We start from the raw sequence: 18,669 nt of genomic DNA, 5'->3' as shown, positions 1-18,669 counted from the left end.
CTTTTCCTTTTCCTGTCGGGGATTTTGGGGCCTGTGTGCCCTGCGCTTTGTTTCTTGTTTCCCTTTCTTTTTGTAGGCCTGTGGGCCAGGATGATGTGAATGGGTAATCTTTATGAATTCGCGCCGTGTCTCTCTGTGTTGTTTTTTTTTTTTTTTTTTCATGTCTCGTCATAATACTACCTTTGGTCCCTTGACTGGTCCAAGGGGGCAGGCTTGTTTACCCGGTTAAGGAATATCGTGACGAGAGCATTTATGGGAATCTCGGGGTGCGAGAAGACGTGCCGTTTTGTTCGGCGGCTCCTTCCCGAGAAACTGTGGTGACATTAAGTGGCGCCGGTTGGTCATCAAATGGGCAACCGACACGCGTAGGCGAGTCGCTTCGAATTCCTGGCCATGGGCCTTTTACAGGGTTTATAAGGAGCGAGTTCTTCTGCTTTGTATGCAGATTGCCTTTCCGTTTCTTTTTCCCTTCTTGGCTTTTTTGGCCTACCTTCGGGCTTCGTTGGAGATGTCGTCGTCTTTCCGGGGTCTCTCTATAAGTGGCGGGGGGAGGGATGCTACCGAGGGGAGTCCTCCCGGCAGTCCCGAGAATAACCCTGACGGGTTGGGGCCCCGACAAACGGTTCCCGAGAGGGACCCACCTCCAGGGCTTTCCCCGCGCTCTCCCCTTCCTCCCCTTCCTCCCCTTCATGAGAGGGAGTCTCATGAGGCTTTCGCTCACCACCATCAGTCGTTCTTCTCCCATGTCCATCGTAGGGAAATGGCGGTGTGCAGCCGGATGATCGACATGGATCGGGAGATTGCTGCCTTGCGGGCGGAGAATGATCTGTTGAGGAATCGGGTGCGTTGGTTAAACGACCATACCCGATTTACTGAGAATCGGCGTTGGGGGAGCTCTTCGGAGGAGGAGCAGAGTGATAAGGAGCTTTCCGATGCGGAAAACTCTTTCAGCAGCCAGTCGCTCTGAGCTGGAGGTGGCGGGATGAGCAGGATTTTGGAGGAGACCTCTTTTTGTTGGGGGCCTTGGAGGCCCGGGCCTGTGTGCCTTTTTGTTTTTACTTTCCCCTTTTGTAGGCCCGTGGGCCAGAAGGAAGTAGTTTATGAATGGCTCTTTTTCGGTTTATGGCTTGTATCTTGTGTCTGCTTTCCCTTCGCATGTTTGGTGGTATTGTATGTCAGGCCCCTGTGACTTGTGGATTTGTATGCCGGGCCCTTACGATGGGACCCGAGCCCTTTTGCCATTGCGCGCGGTCCTTTCCATCTCGTGGATTTGTATGCTGGGCCCTTGGGGTGGGTCCCGAGCCTTTTGCCATCGTACGTGGTCAGGGTTTAGGGATGGCTTGCTGAGGAAGTCACTTAGCGGTAGGGGCAGCGGCGTCTTTTCAGTATGGCGCTTTGACTTTTGGCGGTTCCCTTGGGTTTCCCAATCGGTGCCACGTGTGCGCGTCCCATCGGATTAGAAAGGGAGGGAGATTAATCGATGCGTGTCGAAACCCTAGCCCTTTTTTAAAGCCTTTTTGGGGATTTCATTCTTTATCTTATTTCTTCATCTTCCTTGGGCGAGACGGGTTTTCTTCCGCGGCGGTCCTTTCTACGTATTGCTCTTCACCAACCTTCTTCTGGTGAGTCCTGTGTCTTTTATTCCATCCGACATTTGATAGTTTACGATGTCTGTCGCGACTGTTCCTCAGAGTCCCTCTTCTGAGTCGGTGGAAGTGGTAGAGAGGGTTCTGCCAAGAAAAAGGAGGCGGTTGTTTGTGGAGGGAGGGGGCGGCGACTCTCGAGACGTACAGCACCCTGCGGAGTTAAGAGATAGCTCCGGGGCTTCTGGGTCATCGGTGGAGGCCGCTCCCCTGGAGTCTCCTGCTTGTGAGGCGGAGATTAGGGACATCCGGTCTGGTGCCGTTATTCGTCCCGGTCGGGTGACGTGTTTCAGGAACACCTTGGGAGAAGGGGCGGCGGAGAAGGTCAGGAGGGAGTTTCACATCCCCGATGGTTACAGGATCAGGGATCCATCTTTTGCAGAGGGGGTGTGTGAGGGTACCGCGGAGGAGGAGGTAGCTTTCTATGTGGAGGCTTTTCGGGCGGGGGTTAGGTTCCCGCTCTTGGGCATTATAGTAGAGGCCCTTGAGTTTTACCGGGTGGCCCCTTCCCAACTGGCGCCTAATAGTTGGCGCACTCTCTTGGCTTTTGTGGCCAAGGCGGGTCTTCACAAGGTTCAGCCTACCCTCCCGCTGCTCCGGGCCTGTGTTGCCCTTAGCCGGTTGGTGAAGGGGGAGGACAGCTGGTTATATCTGACCCAGCGCCCTCAGGTGAAGATTGCGACGAACTTGCCTTCTTCCATCAAAAAGTGGAAGGAGGAGTATGTGTTCATTACTCCTCCTTCGGACGTTGGCTGGGACTTTCCTCGCTCTTGGAGGCGCTCCGTTGAGTGGCGAAGGAAGTCCCTCCCCGACGAGTCTGATTATAGCAAGTTTGACTTGAGAAAGCTCGCCTCTGGGGAGGCTATTGACGTTTCTGAGTTTAGGTGGGAGAGGGGCCTGAAGAGGCTCGGTTTGCTGAGAGCTGAGGAGGGGAGAGCCCGTTGTATGGGCGAGGGAACGGGGGAGAGTTTTGCTAGCCATCGCGGTGAGCCCCCTCCCCCCCCCCCCTTTTTTTTTTGTTGCTGTTCCCCTTTGTGCTGAGCGGTTGTTGTTTTCCTATTTTTAGGAGGAGGTATGTCTTCTTCTGGTGACGCTGGTAAGGGGAAAGGGGTTGCGGCGGCGACGAAGGGTCTGGCGAGCTGCAAGAAGATCCCTTCTGATTTTATGGCCACGGCCAGGCTGGGTCGGTCGCAAGCGAGGCTTCTAGCATCCGTGTCTTCCAGCCCTTCTGGTCGTGTGGTCGGAGAAAAGGGGGCGGGTAGGTCTTCTCCTCCGGAGTCGGAGCCTTCTGCAAAGAGAGCTGTCCCTTGTGGTGCTCGACAAGGGGAAGCTGGTCGGGCGGCGCGTCCTCCTACTTTTTCGGAAGATGCGCCAAGCCGGATGGAGGGTGCGGTTATGACCAAGCTTCTTTTGGAGCTGGTGGAGCTTCCGCCGCAGAGCTTCCAGGTGCGAGGGGAGCTGTTTAAACCTGATTAAAAGATTGGCATTGAGGATAGCATTCTTGCGAATCCCCGGGTTCGGGTGGAGCTAGGGGTGACAACCGCTCTTCCTGGCGACGAGGCTGAGCTGGAGGGCTTTGATCGTAGGGCCCTGGGGGCTCAGTATTTTCAATCAACATCTTGCGTAAGTACAGGGTGGCCGGTTTTCTAATTGTACTTTTCTCTCTTTGTTGTTTTTGAGATTGTGCGTTGAAAATTTTCTGATGGCTTGCTTTTGTAGTCCCAAAGCTATGCCAGGAGGATGGTGCAGTGCCTGCTCGAGGATGAGGCTGAGATAGGTGCTTTTGAGGAGCGAGTCCGGCAGCTGAGTGAGGACTTGGACAAAGCCCGGGCAGAGAAGGCGACCTTTGATGACACTGTCGCTCGACTTCGGGAAGACCTCCGGAGAACCATGGAAGGGAGGAGCTATGCGGCGGTGGCTCGACGAACGCATGTCCGGGAGCTGGCGAAGGCGCGGGAGGAGTGGCGCGACTCTGAGGAATTTTTTAAGGCCGCGGCCGCGTTCAGCGTGGATGTTGAGATAGATGCGTTTGCTGAATGCCGGTGGCGTGTCTGCGAGGTCGATCCTTCCTTCCCCCTTGACAAGCTGATGCATGAGGCTGAGGGAGGCGCTCCGGAGGGTCTTTCGACGGTACCGGTGGAAGTGCCGAGGTCGGCTGAGGAGGAGGTGGCTACCTTGGCAGATCCTGTAGTTGCCGAGACTTCTAAGGGGGCTCAATAATGTTCGGATGCCTAGGGAAGTTTGCTTTTTCTTTTTTGGCATTATTGACGTATTTTGGTCTGTAATAACATTTGAACTATCTTTCTTTCCTTTATATATGGCGTGCCGCGAGCTCTTTGCTCTTCGGGCTATTTGAGTTGTGATTTTTGTTGGCGAGGGTACTCCTAGTGCACCCCGCAGGGCGTCTTTTTTATGGAAGGACTATCTTCCCCTCGAGTGATCAGTTCGGGGTTAATGGGTCCCGCCTCCCCTAAAAATGGGGGGTCTTTTTTTCATGGGGAGCGTTTTAGGGTATTCTCGGGGGGATCAGTCTCGATGCTACCTCTGTCTCACTCCCTGTCTTTCATGGGGAGCGTTTTAGGGTATCTTTTGGGGGGGAGGGGGCGGCCCTGGTGATGCCTCTGTCTCACTCCCTGTCTTCTTTTGGGTCCCTTATTTATCATGGGCTGGAAAGTGGAGATGCATATGGCTTAGGTAGAAACGCTATTCCATTGATTTGTTTAAGGAGGAAAATACATCTTTGCTTCTAGAAACACAAAAAGGAGACAAACAAAACACTCGTTATATTTTTAAAGGAAAACATGGGACTTACCCTATCTTTTTACTGGTAAAATTCTCGGAGGTTGTCCATGCTCCAACTGCGAGGGACTGGGGTCCCGTCGAGGTGTTCTAGCTGGTAGGCCCTGGGGCGGAGTGCTCGAACGACCCTGTATGATCCTTCCCATTTAGGTGCGAGCTTCCCGGCGTTGCGGGGGTCGGATACCTCCGCCCGTCGTAGTACCAGGTCTCCGGGTTTTACCGAGCGCTTTTTTACTCGGACGTTGTAGTACCGTGCCACCCTCTGCTGGTAGGAGGCGGTTCGGAGGAGGGCCTGCTCTCTTTTTTCGAGTACGAGGTCGAGGGTATTCCGCAGGAGTTCAGAGTTTCCCTTTCATCATAATTCTCAGTGCGGAAGCTGGAGAGGCCGATTTCTAACGGAATGACCGCTTCGCTTCCGAAGGTCAAGCTAAAAGGATTCTCCAGTCGCGGTCCGCGGCGTCGTCCAATAGGCTCAGAGGACGCTAGGGAGCGCCTCTACCCAGTTTTTCCCGGCTTCTTCCAATCGCTTCTTGAGGCTCTGAAGCAAGATCCTGTTAGTTACCTCTACCTGCCCGTTGGCCTGCGGATGTGCTACGGAGGCGAAACAGTGCTCGATGCTTAGGCTATCGCAGAATCTGCCGAATTCAGTACTTGCGAACTGGGGACCGTTGTCTGTTACAAGTTTCTTTGGGATGCCGAAACGGCAGACCACGTCGTGATAAAAGAAGTTCTCCGTTGCTTTTGAGTTGGGCTTTGCTACGGCTTTAACCTCGACCCATTTGGTGAAGTAGTCGATGGTGACGTATAGCATTGTACGCCCCCCGGAGGCTTTTGGGAAAGGCCCGAGTAGATCCATGCCCCACATGGCGAAAGGCAGAGGTCCTGCCATTGCGGTGTATGGTGTGGCCGGTTGACGGGGGGTGGTCGCGTACCTTTGGCAAGGGCTGCATTTTTTGACGAACTCCTTGGCGTCCCTGAGGATCGTAGGCCAGAAGTAACCGTGCCTCACGATTTTCTGAGCCAGAGTCTTGCCGCCTCTGTGATCTCTGCAGATTCCTTCATGTACTTCTCGTAGCGCGTACTCTGATTTGGAGGGTACCAGACATCGGAGATACGGCCATGTGTATGACCGTTTGTAGAGCCTGGGCCCGTGGACCACGTAGTGGGCGGCTCTTGCGGTTAGGCGCCGGGCTTATAGCTTATCTGCGGGCAGTATCCCGTCTTTCAGGTATCTCATGATGGGGTCCATCCAGTTTGGTCCAGGTGGAATCTCCAAAACTTGCACCTCATCGATGCTGGGGTGGGGCAGTATTTCTGTGAGCACGGTGCCGAAGTCATGGGTCTCTTCGGCCGCCATTTTTGACAATGCATCCGCTCGATTGTTCATGTCTCGCGGTACCTAGAGGATTTCTACCTCTCCCATTTCTTGGAGTTTTTCTTTTACCTTTTGGGGGTATCTCTTCATTCTGAAGCCCTTGGCTTCGTATGTTCCGTTCACCTGGTTGACGATGAGCTGGGAGTCGCTGTGGACTTTTAACTTTTCCGCACCAAGCTCCGCGGCCAGGCTTAGTCCTGCTAGCAAGGCTTCGTATTCAGCCTCGTTGTTGGAGGCTTTGAAATCTAGCCTGAGGGCGTATTCCAGTGTGAATCCTTCCGGGCCGCGAAGGACCACTCCCGCCCCGTGCCCTGTTTTGCCTGCTGAGCCGTCAACGTACAGGGTCCAGTGGGTCTCGTCGCTCTGTTCTACTGATCTTGAAGAAACGACTTCGCAAGGCGTCTGTTCGGTGGAGCCCTCGCCATTCTCCAGTGTTGTTGGCTCCGTGGCCAGGGCCGTGGATTCCACTATAAAGTCAGCGAGGGCTTGGGATTTGATAGCTGGCCTTGGGCAGACTTGTATGTCGAACTCTCCCAACTCGACGGACCAACTTACCATCCTGCCCGAGGTCTCTGTTTTTTGGAGAATTTTCCTCAGGGGTTGGTCGGTCAGCAGCACAATGGCGTGGGCCTGGAAGTAGGGGCGGAGCTTCCGGGCGGCGATGATGACTGCGAGGGCGAATTTCTCTATGTTTAGGTACCGGACCTCTGCACCGTGGAGAGTCTTGCTCACGTAGTACACCGGATGCTCCTTCTTGTCGCTTTGCTTGGCCAATACCGTACTCACTACCGTGGGGCTGATGGCCAGGTACAGAAATAGTTCCTCCCTCGGCTCGGGTTTGGCGAGTACGGGTGGTGTTTGAAGGTATTGCTTCAGGGCGTCAAATGCTTCTTGGCAGGCCGACGTCCATTCAAATTCTTGTATATTTCTCAGTTGTTTGAAGAAGGGATGGCATTTTTCCTCTGACTTTGGCATGAATCGGCCGAGGGCCGTGATTCGACCTGCGAGCCTTTGTACTTCTATCGCCGTTGTCGGGGGCTCCATGTCTAGGATGGCCTGGATCTTTTCAGGGTTGGCCTCGATCCCTCTCTGGCTAACCATGAACCCTAAGAACTTTTCGGAAGTTACTCCGAAGGCGCATTTGGCGGGGTTTAGCTTCATCCGGGCTCGCCGTAGGGTGTTGAAAGTTTCCTGAAGGTCGGAGATGTGCTTGGAGGCTTCCAGACTTTTTACCAGCATGTCGTCTACATACACTTCTACATTCCTTCTGATTTGCGCCCGGAATAGCTTATTTACGAGCCGCTGGTAGGTGGCGCCCGCATTTTTTAACCCGAAGGGCATAACGGTGTAACAGTAGATGCCCTGATCGGTAATGAATGCTGTCTTTGGGATATCGGGCTCGTGCATTTTTACCTGATTATAACCCGAGAAAGCATCCAAGAAGGTGAGGAGTTCGTGTCCAGATGTGGTGTCGATGAGTTGGTCTATGCGCGGGAGGGGGTAGGGGTCCTTCGGGCAGGCTCGGTTTAGGTCTGTGAAGTCTATACAGGCCCGCCAGCCTCCACTAGCTTTTTTGACCATGACGACGTTAGACAGCCACTCGGGGTATCAGATTTCTCTGATGAATCTGGCTTGTAGCAGCTTCTCCACTTCGGCCTTTATGTGAGTTTGTCGTTCTACCGCAAAGTTCCTCTTTTTTTGCCGGACGGGTTTAAAAGGGCTGGGTTCACATTTAACTTGTGAACGGCCAACTCCTTGGGGATCCCGGGCATGTCCTTGGCGGACCATGCGAACATGTCTTTGTTTGCTCTGACGAAGGCGATCATCTGGTCTCGCAGGGGGCCTTTCAGTAGGGAGCTTATCCAGACTTGTCTCTCCGGCTGATCTTTGGCTATGGGGATGGAGTCTAGCTCCTCGACGGGTTCTCCTCTGATTGTGCGGGCCCGCTGCCGGGGGTCTTCACTATCGATTGTGAAGTTTTCGGCCAGAGCATTGGTTCCTCTTAGGCTCGCTGCGTAGCACTGGCGTGCTAACATCTGCTGTCCCCGGACCTCCCCTACTCCGGTTGGAGTGGGGAATTTCATCTTGAGGTGGGGGGTGGAGACCACCGCCCCCAAATCTCTTAGAGCGGGGCGCCCAATGATGGCGCTGTAAGTGAACGGTATATCTACGACCATGAAGGTGGTCACAATGGTTTTTTGGAGGGGGTACGTCCCAAAGGTCACGGGTAAGTCGATCTTGCCGTCGACCCGTACGGACGCACCAGAGAACCCGTAGATGGAATACTCTGTGGGTCCCAGCCTCTCTTTGCCTACTTTCATCTCTTCAAAAGTTCCGAGGTGCAATACGTTGACGGAGCTTCCTGTGTCGACCAAAATCTTTCCTATGTCGAAGTTGGCGACGACTAGTCTGACGACCAGTGTGTCATCATGCGGGACCTGTTGCCCATCGAGGTCTTCGTTGGAAAAAGCAATGATTTGGTCTTGTCGGGGCAGATCCGTTCGGGCCTTTTTTGGAGGGCATATCCATGGAGAACACCCGCTCTGCATAGGCTCGTGGACCGGCTGTTGTCGGCCCTCCCGCTGCCGGTCCTCCCGCGATGATATTGATTTTTCCTACGATGGTAGGCGGCTGCTCGCGGGCCTGTGGTTGTTCGGGGGGCTCGTCTTTCTGGGGGCGCTGATGGCGGCGTGCCCTGTGCCTGCTGCGGGATCGACGTCTGCTTCTGGAGCGATGCCTGCTCGGGGATCGGTGCCGGCTAGTGGATCGGCGGCGGCCGCTGGACCGGCGCCTATTGGGTGACCGACGCCTGCTTCCGGGCTCGTCGGGTGGATGCTGGACCTCGCGCTAACTTTTGCCAGGGCTCCTGAGATATTGGTTCAGGTGGCCCTCCTCGGCCTGCTTTTCCAGCTGGAGGCGGAGGTGGAAGCAATGGTCAGTTTCGTGGCCGTGATCCCCGTGGAATTCGCAGAACTTTTTGGCGGACCGCTTCTTTGGGTCCGTGGCCATTCGTTTAGGGGGGGGGGTCAGGAGACCCTGATCTCTGATAGCTAGTAGGACATGGGAGAGGGGAACCTTTAGCGGGGCGCTTCCCAGTCTTTCGAAGACGGGGATGGGGTTCCGGCTCGCCTGTTTCTCCTCGGCCCTCGGCCTTAGGATCCTTCGGCCGTCGGTGTTTTTTTTTTCATCGGGGCCGGGCTGGTTCCGCTCTCGGGTGCAGGCTTCTTCTGCCCGTACGAACTTGTTAGCCTTGGATTCAAGTTCCTGTAGGTCCTGTGGCGGCTTGAGGGTGAGATGCAGCTTTAGATTCGGATCGGTGGTGGCATGCTTTAGTGTGGCGACCGCTATTTGGACGTCCATGTTAGAGAGTTGGGCCAATTCGGCGTTGAATTTTAACATGAAGTCTCTTAGGGTCTCGTTTCTTCCCTGCCGGAGGGCTAAGAGGGCGTCCGCTGGATCATGGCGGAGGCGGTTGTTGGCGAATCTTGCGCTGAACTTCCTCTCGAATTCATGGAAGGATGCGATGGAGTCGGGCTCCAATCTCATGTACTAGTCGTTAGCGGTCTTTCTTAACAGGGAGGCGAAGGCTCTGCACATGAATCCGTCCGACGCGCCTCGGAGCGTCATTACCCTTTTGAAGGTTTGGAGGAACTCGAGGGGGTCAGTGCTTCCGTCGTACAGACCGAAACGGGAGAGGTCTATGCCTGCTTCTGCAGGGGTTTTTAAGACTTCTGCGGTGAATGGGGATGCCGTTTCTCTTTCTCATTCATCGAGGATGCCATGGACGTAGGGCTTCTTCATTTCCAGTTTTACCTCTCGAATCTGCCTCTGCAGGTCGGCTATGGGATCCACGTTGGGCAGTTGCGCTGAGGTTGCTACTTCTTCTGCCCGAGGCAGGGGCGGTTCCTGGAGGCGGGCAGTTTGGACAGGGGGAGTGCGGCTTAGCGTAGCCTGCTTCCCGCTGTCTCGCTGGCGCCCCCTAGCCGCGGGGGGCAAAGGGCTATTCGTTGATGGGGACGGCGTCCGGCGAGTCGGTGCTCGCTTTCGCCGGGGATGACGCTCCCCTGGCTGTTCCTCGTTGCCTTAGTCATAGGCTTCTGTCTGGTCCTGCGTCGTCAGGGGCCTCTCCGGGGCCAGAGGAGGCAAGCGTTGGAGTAGTTCTCGGCAGAGTTTGTTGAACATCTCCATGGTGGGGACCATTTGTGGTGTGCTAGAGGAGGGCTCGCGTCGGCCCGAGAGTGGTGAGTTGGGCTCTCGGGAGCTTGAGCTGCTGGTTTGCGCGCGCTGAGCCTGACTCCTGGTTATTACCCCTGTTTCTTGCTGTTGGGTGTGGTTTCTCATCGCTATAAGGCGTTCAGTACTCGACGAGTCCCACGGATGGCGCCAATATGATGGCGTCTGAATCCGGGTTGGTGATCGCGCGGTCGGTAGAGGGCCTCCGCGGGGTCTGCAATCACAAACAAAGGGGGTCAGGGGGTCCGGGGTGGGCCCCAGACGACCACTTCGACACCCAAGTCAGATCCTTCGACCAATCAATACGAAGGACAGCGAGAAGGGGAAGGGGTTTTGATCAGGGTTACCAGGGCCAACGCGCAGGTTCCTTTCTAGGTGTATGAATGAGTAGGTCGGAGGGGACTAGTAGGGAGAGTAGGACTGCGTTCCTAGTCTCCTCTGTCGTTGCCTCACCTCTTTTTCCGGTTGCTTTTCTGTGAGACTGAGAATGGGGGAAGTCCTTTCTAAAAAGTGTCGATCCCTTCTCTTCTTTCTTTCCCTCCCTTTTAAAGGGAGGCGCGCGGCCCTTTTCATCATTATGGAGAGAAAGCCTTCTTTTGCAGGATTGGGCCGTCCCCTGCCTTGCCGACGCGCGTGGCTTCGCCTGCCATCTCCTTCCATAGTTTGTGATGATGAGGCCTGGACGGCGACGCGTGTCATGTTTGCACGGTCTTTATCATTTTCCAACGTCTTTCTTCATGATGGCTAGGTTCTCCTTGTGCATGGGCGACACGTGGCGATATCTGAGAATGACGCCGTATTTGTGCCCCATCACAACATATTTACATTGTGGCCCATCACATGGACGGTTTGGATCATCCTATAATATGGTCCGTACAGTACGTTTTGAAAAATATGGGATTATAAGGGCTTACACCTCAAATGAGATTTTATTGCTGAAATGGAACACCAAGTTTATAATAATCTCAAATATATCTATTTTTTCGAAGAGAAAAAAAAAGAATATGTGAATGTGCGGTTAAATTGGCTAAATTGAAGTTAAATGGGGCCCACCATTTACTCATCATGTTTTGATGTGGTGGGCTCCACGATCCCAACCTAAACCCATGCATGCAGGGCACACCGTTTAACACTTCATATTCTGTTGTATTCATTGGGCCAGGGGAGTTCGGGTCGGGTTCAACCCGAAAAAAAGGTTGAGTTCTCCCAACCCGGGTTGAGTTCGGGTCAGGTTCACTTTGAGGGTTTGGGCAAACCGACCCGAGTGAAGCCTAACATTTTTTATCAAATTATTTTATGTAAGCTTAAAAACTCCGACTGCGTCGGGTTCGTGTTGGCAAAAGGGGTTCCTTAGGTCGTGTCGAGTTGAACCTCATCAGGATGGAAATCAGGTTATGTCGGGTTCAGGATGGAAAAAAGGGTTTCTCGGGTTGGGTCGGGCTGCCTTCAACCCGACCCGAGTTGCACCCCTAATTAGGCCACCATATTGGGGCCCACCATTTCCACCCAAACCCATTTGTTAGGTGGGGACCTTTATTTTACATCTTCGGTTCCACCATCTCCACCCAAATCCACTCATAGTGTGGACCCTACTATTTTGCAGACCACAACGTATCAGAGGTTTGGGATCATCCTATGGAAACGATTTGGGGCCACAACCTATTTACTGTGTGGCCCATCTAAGGGACAGTTTGGGTGATCCTATGGTGTAAGCCATACAATACCTTTTTTAAAATACCATATAAAATCAAAATCTCGGCTCAGAAATGGGATGGAATGCACAAATGGTATGTGCACCACTCCTTGCCCCTTTCTCTTCACCTTCTTCTCTAACCTCATTGTCTCCACTTGATTTTCTTCTGCCTGTGCATCGCACATGGTTGCTTAATAGTATATATATATATATATTATATATATATAGCAGAAGAGAAAAGGAGAGAATTATTTGAATTTCTCCCAAAATTCTATGAGAATTACACCACTTTTTGACTTTTTTTTAACAAAGACACCCATTCAACCCACATATTTTCAATCTTACCTCATCCTTTATGCTTTTTAACAAAGGCACCCATTAAAGCCACATAATTTCAATCCTACCCCCCTCCTTTATGCTTTTTTAATTATGGAGGCCTTTATAGATTGGAGGGCTAGGATCAGCCTATGGAAATGATTTTACGGGCACAACCTATTTATGTTGTGTTCCATCACATCGATAGTTTGGATCAATCTATGATGTGGTCCGTACAGTTCTTTGTTGGCCCGTGCATCGCACGGGGTTTTTTACTAGTGTGTATATATATATATATATATATATATATATATATATATATATATATATATATAGAGAGAGAGAGAGAGAGAGAGAGAGAGAGAGAGAGAGAGAGAGTATGTGCAGCTGCACAGATAAGCTATTTGTGCATGGCTGCACAAACCATTGTGGGGGGCACATTTTTGGGGGGATCCAAAGCATTCGTTTGGAAGGCCCTTCCATGGATAGGGTGTGTAAAAAAAATCAGCCCTATAGGATCATCCTAACCCAATCAAAGTTGGAGGGTAAAATGGACAGACACTGTTTTTGCCCATTTTTCCCTCCACAAATGGTAGGGTTAGGATGATCCTAAAGGGATGATTTTTGGTATAGACCCTATCCATGGAAGGGCCTTCCAAATGAATGCTTTTGATCCCTCAAAAATGTGCCCCCCACTATGGTTTGTGCAGCCATGCACAGATAGCTTATCTGTGCCACTGCACATACTTCATTTCCTCATATATATATATATATATATATATATATATATATATATATATATATATAGGTAAATGGTATCTGAGCTAGTCTTTAATAGGATGGGTGCCTATGTTGTTTGGGTTATGTTAGATATTGGTTGTATAGGACATAACATAGATAGGGTCTCCCTAAGAAATCATCTCAACAGGTTCCTGACAAAGCCAATCTGGTATCTATCTGTAGACACCCCATTTCAACCGGGCTCTATCCTTCCATATTTGTACAAACCCTGACCAAATCAGTCAATTAGGGTCCTAAATTCTACCCTAGAATAGCTTAGGATCCTAGCTATGTCTCCATAAAATTTCAGCCAAATCCGAGCAGAATTACCAAATAAGACGAGCCGGGCAAGATGCACAGTGTAAGCAGAAAAAGGGGGGGTGAATTATCCTGAGAGGTGCAGATCGTCATCCGAATTGGACACGATGAACCGCGCGCTTATGAAATTTGCGTGCATTTGTGCGCCCATCAAATATTGGTGGTGCCAATATCCCTCCCTTCTTTATTCTATAAAGGAAAAAACCCATTTTTGCAGAGGGGGGTCTCATTTGTTTGTTGAAAAATCCAGATCAGGGAGAGAGCTGGAGAGTGAGAGAGAAGAGAATCGTTCGAATCCCTAACCCATTCCCTCTTCTTCTTCTCCGGCCAAATAGCCGGAGTTAAGGTCGAGCTCCGGCCGGCCAGCAACCTTTTTTTTTCCATTAATCTTTTCTATCTCATTTCTTCTTTTCAGACCTCACCAAAACCTAAATCCAAGCTTTTAACCCTTGCTGAAACCCTAGCATTTCCTAATATGATTTTCTTCTCCGGCAAGGATATCGGACCTCCAACCATACCTTTTTTGTCTTGATTTCTTTGCCATCTTCTCTTCTCTTGTTTTTTTCATGATCATAGATCCATAGATGTAAACCTTAGATTCAAGCAAAATCCCCAGATCTGTCCTTACCTCTATGTTTTCCGGCCAGGAATCATCTTCTCCGGCAAGATTCCGGCCGGATTCCGGTAAACCCCCGGCCATGGCTCCTTCTTCTTCCATTGTTAGCTTTGCCTCCCTTATTTCTTCCTTTTACGATCTCAAACTCTAGATCGATGCTCATTAACCATAGATTTGTTATTTTCAAGTCTCGAAACCTTGGATCTAGATTCTTTTGCATCGAGGCTTTGATTTCTATTCTCTAATCCTCTAGAAATTTTGGATTTGCTCCATAAACCTGAAATCTTGTTATAAACCTTTAATTTGCTCTGTTTTTTCCATTGATCAAACCCTAACACAAGTTAATTTGAGTCTCTTCTCTCTGCTTCTTTTGATCCTACGATTAGAGGCCATAAATCTGTTCTATTATTATCCTTAGCTTTGAAGCCTCAGATCTGCTCTTTAAAAAAAAACCTAACTTCAAGAGATATCAAATTTCTTTTTCTTCTTTTCGAAATGTTGAACTTCAAGTCTAGTTGTTTTGGCTCAGATCCGAACATTTGCACTTATTCTGGCAGGATCTCTTGGAATTTGGCAAAATCTACAATATTTTAGAATATTCTGTGAGATTATTATTCAAGTTTTTTTATCGCTCGTTTTATTCAATATCTATATGGGGAAAAGAAGAATCAAAACTGGTTAACAGAAATTTGCTTTTATCAAGGGGTTTTTATTGATCAAAAAGAAGAATCTACTTCAACCGACCCAAATAATTCGATTAGGAGTCAGTACACAAAGATTTAAGGTCATTTCTTCAATTTGCTCTCCACATCTAAGTTCATAGCCTTCGCGGTAGCTTCATCGATGTTATCAAAAAAATAATGAAAAGCTTTTTTCTTTTTTCTTTATACTGTTTTTCGGCGAGATGTCAGGAATTGTTTGTGCCCCGTTCCTAGTAATAATATGTATATTCTGAAGAAGGCTACTTGACATTCCATGAGATGATCATCTTAGGGTGATCCTTTTGTCGACGGATGCTCCTATTACACTCGTAGTCTCTGAAGGATGAGAACCAACTATGCAGTTTGGGTTGACGTATAGTGCGACTTGTCAGACATATTGGGTCATATGGGATTTCCCCGTTCTCTCCCCCGATCGAGATATCCTCTGTTTCACCCAAGAAAGATTTGCAACGAATCGCAGTGTGGCAGAGGTAAGTCATCATCCCTATTTCATTTAATTTTTGCGGAGTGTTAAAAAGCATGTCCTCATATCTGAGCTCTAGTTTTAGATAGGTGTTTTAATTTGAGAAATTAAGTTAATAATAGTGCATTTGGATGAGTAATTCTTCAATTGTTTGTACGTATCTGTATTTTATTAGAAAAAAATTTAGCTCTTCAAGTTTTAATGTTCACATATATATTAAAATTTTGGAATGCATGGTCTGTTTTGAAGAAATTTGTGTATCTATATGGTGTGTATCCATTGTCATATTCTCAGTTAATAGGGGATTAGAATGGATAAAGTTTTATCTTGGTCAAGATAGTATCACAATTAAGAAATTGATGTAAGTCTTGTTCTTCTTCTAATTAACTGAACCCTTTATGCTTCACTTGATTTAAAACAGGTAGCAAGACCTGAACTAGTTAGCACCACTGAGCTGATTAGCTCAACCAATAGCATGTTTTATCCCAACTAATCTGTGTTTATAAGAACTTTTTATGGGGTTATGTGATTTGTTTGGTTGCTCTCTGAATTTCAGGTGGTAGGTTGGGCAGGCGTATGTGTGTATGTGTGTGTTAAAGTCTTGGGTGTATGAGTTAGCATGTGTTTAATTTTGTGGTGAATAGTTGTTTTTCATAGAGATAGCTTCATAATTAAATACAAGTGAGCTTGGGTCTTTTGTTTCTATCTACTCACAGATTCAGGTGTTGAAGCAAAAGAAATACTGATTTTTTTTCTATAGATAAGTTTAGCTGATGACAATTGGGTTTATTCATGAAAAGGTCTAAAGGTTTTCAAACAAGGAGCAAGGTTTAAAATGGAATTTAGTTTATTTATGTTGGAGCAGTGTGGTTAATCATAGGGGTTATGCTTCAGGTTATGTGATTGGGCCTGTCAATTTTATATCACCTGTTCTCATAGTTTTGACGGTAAGGTAAAGTTAGGAAGTTATATTTATATTTTGAGTGAGAACAGTAGTTACATGTGAAAACTATTGATTATATATTAGTTCATAGATCCTAGCTAACATAAATGGTATAAGAATTAAGGGACATAATTATTTAGGTTGGTTGTTATTATTTTTTGGTGAAGTTTGCGAAACTTTTGCTGTGTATATAGACTTGTATTATTTGTTTAAATTCTCAATCTAAGATTTCAGTTAGAAAAATTAAATATCATAGTGCATGTAACAAAAGCTTTACTCTGCTTTGTATTTTCTTGTTTGTATATATCCTGATTAATATATCCTATTCAAAGCTTATATGAACTCATTGCAAGGGCGATGAAGGCGTTAGCCCAAGCCCATCCTTAGGGGACTTGCACGGTCCAAGTTGCGCTCGCCTCTTTTATTTTTTAGACTTGTCCAGTCTTTAGAAACCCTTAGAATTTGTCCTTTCATTGCTAGGGCAATGAAAGAGCTATCTAGAGCCCTTCTTAGGAGACAGGCCGTGTCTCATTTATACTATTGGTCATCATCCTTTTGGGGAGACAGGCTTTGTCTCTTTTGCTTTACTCGTGACATCTTTTTAGGGAGAGTTGCTTTGTCTCACTAGATGACCATTCTTTTTAGGGAGACTTGCTTAGTCTCATCCATCTCATTTAGGGAGACTCGCCCAGTCTCATTCTCTTATCGTTTCTTGTGGGACCCGATCCCGCGAGAGGGGAATGGCCCGTGGGCCGCTTCCTTTTTCTTGGTCTCTCGTACCCACGCGATTGGCGCGTATCTTTTATTATTTTTATTATTGATTACCCAACCAAGCCGGCAACAACCAAGACATAGGGTGCAAACAAACGTGCAACCTAGTACCCACAAGGGCAGGGGTAAGCCGCCGAGCCTAGCAAAGTGTGATTTAATTCATCATTTCCGTGAACTTGGGATCACTAAAAGAATCTGAATTTCACACAAAGGAGAATGACAGACGCCACCTCGATGAGGGATCTAGGGCCCATAAATAACCAGAAATCTAGACTCGTTACGTGGTTACGAGAATGGAAGGTATGGGGAGTTACCACCACATGCACCATCCTCGCCCGATAATTCGGTCTTCGATTCCAAAAGTTAACTCTCTTGAATTTCTTTAAATGGCTCATTTAACTCTATTGAAGTGCGAACTACGTGACATACATTCTAAAATCTAATTTTAATGTAATTCCTAAATGTGTATCTTGATTTTCTTAACTTGTTTGAATTCAATCTAAGTGAAAGCTCTCCTAAAATTCTAATTTCATGGAAAGTTCTAAGTTATTTAATTACTTTTAATTTAAGGATTAATACACAAAACCCCACCACTTATGTGTGGGGCCGACTCGGGCTTGGTATGCAACTCAAGTATCCAAGTTGCCTACGTATCCCAGCCTCACTGGAATCAGAGTCGATCGTAGTTCGGTGCCTAAACTAAGCTACATGCCTAAGATATCTAGGACACCAATCTAGACTGGAAGGACTGTTTCAACAGAGATTATTTAATTCAGTTGAGTAGATTTTATTAACCTAAGACTCAATCTAAGATGTTATATGGTCCTATCTAAGTGCAAGACATCCATTCGACTAATGCAGGTGAACCTACATCCTAGGTAACTAGGCTTGTCCTATGGAAAAAAAAGATAACTAGTGTAACTAGATCTATGACTCGTTTGCTAATAATAGCAATCGATCGTGATGAAACTGAACTTCCTAACTCTAGGACACCCTAAAACCTAGGACACCATATGACGTAAGTGTTCCTAAGGGGCCCTAAAGGTTCCTATGAAATTTTGAATCCAAAAGCTCTTAGGAATTTTGAAAGCCCAATGGTTTCCACCTTGGCATTCCCATCTTATTTTGATGATTCCAAAACACAAGTGATTTATGATCACTAATGTGTTTGATTGTCTAAGTTGTAGATCACATTGGTGCTAAGACAACATTGCTTGGATTGAGGCCAAGAAGATCTCATTGGACCACATCATGAAGGCCAAAGACATCGTAGTCCAAGACAAATGAAGACTTGAAGAATCCATTGAAGATCAAAGTCATATTTGAATGTATAAGATCCAATCTTAGTTTTAGATTTTAAGAGGCATAATTAAGTAAATCTCACACACCCTAAATGTATAAGAGATTGTCCTTGTGGTGTTCCAACAATGTGGAGCTCTCATAACAATCCTAACTTGGTGTAAAGTTGGAAGCCCAAAAATAAGAAGTGAAAATCTGCTCAACATAGGCTTCTCGGAACTCTGAGAGATTCCTTGGAGCTCCGAGAAATGGTCCAGTAGACATTTTCCAACTTCTGTTTGTATTCCCGGAACTCCGAGAACACTATAACGGCCATATTTATAGCCGTTGGGAATTTTCCAGGAATTACCACAATGCCACTGAACGGTCATATTTTGGTTTCCCTATATATATGGGCATTCTAAACTTCAAGACCATCAAATCCTAACACTCTAAAACTTCATTTGAACATCCAAAGAGTGAATCAAACTTGATTATGCCTCTCATACTCTAAAGATTAGGATTTGGATCATAGGCTCAATTTGCACATCTTCTACAACTCTTGTAAACCCTTGTGAGGGATTTTTTGTTCTTTCTTTCTTATCAAGAACTTTGTATCGGGCGAGTGTTCGGAGAAGCGTAGCCCACTCTCCGTGGTGAAGATTGCCACCAAGGTTAAAGGCATTCGGAATTGTAATCGGCATTGATCTTCGCCGAAGC

This window comes from Tasmannia lanceolata, unplaced genomic scaffold (assembly GCF_043159265.1).
Source record: "Tasmannia lanceolata isolate RefF3 unplaced genomic scaffold, GAP_Taslan_0.1 ptg000002l, whole genome shotgun sequence".
In the NCBI taxonomy this organism is placed as follows: domain Eukaryota; kingdom Viridiplantae; phylum Streptophyta; class Magnoliopsida; order Canellales; family Winteraceae; genus Tasmannia; species Tasmannia lanceolata.
This window is presented reverse-complemented; position numbering follows the sequence as displayed.